The sequence below is a fragment of the Simochromis diagramma genome, unplaced genomic scaffold, assembly GCF_900408965.1.
Source record: "Simochromis diagramma unplaced genomic scaffold, fSimDia1.1 OVJJ01000733.1, whole genome shotgun sequence".
In the NCBI taxonomy this organism is placed as follows: domain Eukaryota; kingdom Metazoa; phylum Chordata; class Actinopteri; order Cichliformes; family Cichlidae; genus Simochromis; species Simochromis diagramma.
The window spans coordinates 659,936-664,723 of NW_024387501.1; positions in this window are offsets into that span (position 1 = coordinate 659,936).

Sequence of the window (4,788 nt, forward strand, 5' to 3'; positions counted from 1 at the left end):
TCAAGATTGCTTCAAAATCAGGTAAAAGTAGGCTCCTTGGAAGCAAAACACAAATAAATGAAAGGTGGTTCAAGACTCTTGCTCTACTGTATAACAGAAAAAAACAGGGAACAGCGTTAGATGCATGACATCAAAATCCCTGCAGCCCTTCCAGGAAACACGGGAGGTTATTTTTCTCACAAGCTTCTCAATGAAGAGGTGATGTTGATATTCTTAGATCCTTCCCAGCAGGGGGACAAAAGGTGGCACATCCACGAGAAGCATCTACCCAGTGAGACACACACACACACACACACATATACATATATATATGTATATATATATATATACACATATATATATATATATATATATATATATATATATATATACACACACACATATATATATATATATATATATATATATACATACATATATATATATATATATATATATATATATATATATATATATATATAGATAGATAGATAGATAGATAGATAGATAGATGTACCATGTAAGGAGAAAGCTCATGAGGTTTCCAAAATGAAAAGAGTCCATTCTCTGAGGAGCATCACTGTATTTAGCAGAGGCAATGTTTTGATGCACAAAGTTAAAACATTTTCCACAGTTGAGAGGAAAACAGAGAGGGGTGACTAAATGTAGTGCAGAAACGCTGACATCGACGATGTTGGTTAGACAAATTTTAAAGTACAGACCTGTGAAAATAGCAATTCAAGGGAAAAGCAGGGTTTGCATTTGTAGGAGCAAAACTGAAAGTAATGATCCATAATACCCACATAAGTGCCTAAAAAGCAGAGCAGCAGTACTTTATTTGAAATGACAGAAAGTAGGAGCATCGATTAGAAATGCATCTGATTCTTCATATTGTAAAACTGGGCTTTGAGAACTTGGACCCCAATACAACTAATAGCACAATGCCTTTGTAAAATACAGACGCACAAAGACAAACGAGACAAGAAGCCCTGGTGTCTGTCTATGGGAGGTGGCAGAATCAAGCCAGAGTGTCTGACTGATGTCTAAATGAAAGGATCAGTGTCATGATGGAGGGAACAGTTGGTCTCAAAAAACACTTACAGAATGTCCAATAACACGCTGTTTGCTCTTGGGATTGAGAAAAACAGTCAAACGAGACGTAAACTGAGGCATTTGTAAACTGACATGGTGGAAAAGTGATCCATCTTCATCAGTCTTCCTCCTCAATCTTTAACAGCAGGTCAAGTTTTTGAACTTAAATGTGTAATTTCTTGAATTATTATACACGATAAATGTACTTTGTTTTTCAAAAATGTATCATCAAAAGCTGTCTTATATATAATTGTATGTGAGCATCGGCTGTATGAGTATAGCACCTTGGATCATTGTTTTTCTATCCACCCGTCATGGATCTAATTGAAGAACTAAATACAAGTATTTAATCAATATCCATACTGCTGTTGCTTCATTTAGTAGAGACACATCTTATATTACTGCATTAGAGCAAAGTTTAGCATATATTACACCCAGCACTGCGCATCAGTTTCAGCAGTTTTTTAAAGGTGCACTTGTGTTTGATGTGGAGGGACACATTTAGGCTCTCATTCACGCTCATGTTTGACTCATGAAAACAATTAGAAAAATAAATCTGTTTCTTTTATTCTCCATGCGAGTCTTCATCAGGAACTAATTACAGTTATTGAAGTGGTCCCATCAAAAAGAGGCTTTCACTTGTGGTGTTCCACCAATGGCAAGTTTTCATCTATGAGAAGTGAATCATCGCACAAATGCAGCAAAGCCCAGTATATTTGTTGACTTTTCTTCTTCAAAGCAGCTGAAATTAAATTGTGTTATTAATTGGAAAACGTAATTTGTCATATTTGTTGATAGGTGAGAAGATCTTTAATATGCCATACCCACATGACTAAACACTGACCCCATGACTAAACACTACCTGGAGTTCCATAATTATAATTCATTACAAGCTTTTTATTAGGTTTGCTGGAGAATGTGAACCCTAACTGCAAACTCAAAGCAGGCAGGGATCAAGTGAGAGTGTACCAAACATGAAATTAACCAGGCAGCAGTAAAAATAACAAAGTATATGACATAACATAGAAATACAAGGGAAGCACTGGGAGCTTGAAGACAGAAGCCAGGGAACAATAACTACAGAAATGAGACACCTGACAAGGAACACAGGAGACGAGAAACTACACACAGCTAGACTAAATAACAAGATGGCGCGGCCACGTCCAGACGCCTTCCTGACCGCTCCGCTCTGACTATCTACTTTTCTTGTTTTTTACCTATTTTTTGCTCTGGTTTACATCCCAAAATCCTCTAGTCTTATGGTTTACGACAGCGGATCACTTGTAAACATCGGTGCCAAGGTTGCACATCTAATCTTGGACACTTTTAAACACGCCCCTTCCTGGCCGCCAGAGATTCTACGCGGCGCGGAGAACAACAAAGGACGGGCCGCTCATCCGAGGCGCAGAACAAAGAAGCGCCGGGGGAAACGCGCTGGTATTAGGAACAGACTGAGACAGCGGGCGCATCGCGCACCACTGCCCAGTATCCTACTGGCCAATGTACAATCCATGGAGAACAAGCTCGATGACCTAAGAGCAAGGGTCACCTTCCAACGTGACATGAGGGACTGCAACATTCTGTGCTTCACGGAGACATGGCTGACCCCCACCGTGCCGGACCAGGCCGTAACTCCGTCGGATTCATTCTTTGTGCTCCGCGCAGACAGAACGGCAGAGTCGAACAAAACCAAAGGTGGAGGAGTGTGTTTCATGATAAACAGAAAGTGGTGTGATGCCAGGAGCATTTCTACTCTCTCCAGCGGCTGCTCGCCACATCTGGAGTTTCCTGAGCATTAGGTGCCGCCCTTTCTATCTGCCCCGTGAGTTCACCTCGGTCATCGCCACGGCGGTCTACATCCCACCCCAAGCGGACACAGGTATGCCTTTGTCCGAATTACATGATGTGCTGAGCTCGCTTCAAAACAAGGACCCGGCGCAGCCCTCATTGTAGCAGGAGACTTTAACAAAGCGAACCTCAGACAAGTCATGCCAAACTTTTACCAGCATGTCTCGTGTCCAACGAGAGGGGATCGAATTTTGGATCACTGCTACACGCCATACAAGCAGGGCTACAAAGCTGTCTCACACCCGGCTTTTGGGAAGTCTGACCACAATGCCATCTTCCTCATTCCCCAGTATAAACAAAGCATACGGAGGGAAGATGTGACCACGAGGGAGGTAAAATGGTGGACTGCCCAATCAGAAGCTACGCTACAGGACGCACTCAACGACGTCGACTGGGACATGTTCAGAGCATGCGCAGTCGACATCAACGAGTTAACGGAAGTAGCAGTATGCTTCGTCAATATGCTAGCGGAGGAGATTATCCCCACTGCGAGAGTCACCACATTCCCAAACCAGAAAACCGTGGATGGACAGATCGATCCGCACTGCAGTAAACGCCAGGACCGCCTCCTACAACGCGGGTCTCGCCACTGGCGATATGAGCGCCTACAAAGCGGCCTCATACGGCGTGCGGCGTGAGGTGGAGATGCCAAACGCCGGTACCCCGGGAACGTGTGGAGTCCCGCTTCCACCAGGGCGACACACGGAGGTATGTGGCACGGACTACGCAACCATTACGGACTACAAAAGCCAGGGACACTGTGCCGATCAAACGCCGACTCTGCAATTCACCAACGAGCTGAATCAGTTCTACGCCCGTTTCGAGGTTAGCCAGGCGGCTAATGCTATCTAACGCCTGACTACCGAGGACAGTGACGTCATCAGCGAGAGACCGGTGACCAGCATCGCGGAGCATGACGTCCGAGCGGCACTGAGGAGAGTGAACACAAGGAAAGCGGCGGGGCCAGATGGCATCACCGGCCGTCTGCTGCGCTGCTGTGCTGACCAGCTAGCAGGTGTGTTCACTTACATCTTCAACGAGTCCCTGGCGAAGTCTGTGGTCCCCACATGCTTCAAAAGATCCACCATCATCCTGTGCCCAAAGAACAGCAAACCCTCATCCCTGAACGATTACCGGCCAGTTGCACTGACCTCGGTAGTAATGAAGGTGTTTGAGAGGCTGCTGAAGAACATCATCTCCTCCGCCATCCCAGACACCACAGATCCGCTGCAGTTCGCCTACAGATCCAATAGATCCACAGAGGATCCATCGCCCACGTCCTACACACCACTCTCAGCCACGTGGACAAGAAAACAGGGTAACTATGTGCGAATGCTGTTTGTTGATTACAGTTCAGCGTTTAACACAATAGTGCCCTGCAGACTGTTCACAAAGCTGAGGGATCTGGGACTTACAGCCGTCTGTGTGCATGGGTGTTGGACTTCCTCACTGGCAGAACTCAGGTGGTGAGGGTGGGCAGGTGCTTCTCCAACAGCATCACCATCAACACAGGAGCACCTCAGGGTGTCCTCTCGCCACTGCTCTACTCCCTCTACACTTCAGACTGTGTGGCCACCCATGGCTCCAATACCATTGTGAAGTTTGCTGACGACACAGTGGTGTTGGGTGCCATCTCCAACAACGATGAGGCGGCCTACATGGATGAAGTGAAGAATCTGGCATCATGGTGCCAGGACAACCACCTCCAGCTGAACGTCGGTAAGACCAAGGAGCTGGTGGTGGACTTCAGAAGGGGTCAGCATAGAGACTAAAGCCCATCATCATCAATGGAGCTCCAGTGGAGAGGGTGCAAGGTCCGTCAAGATCATTGGGTTCACATCGCCTCAGACCTGACATGGGCTGCCCACT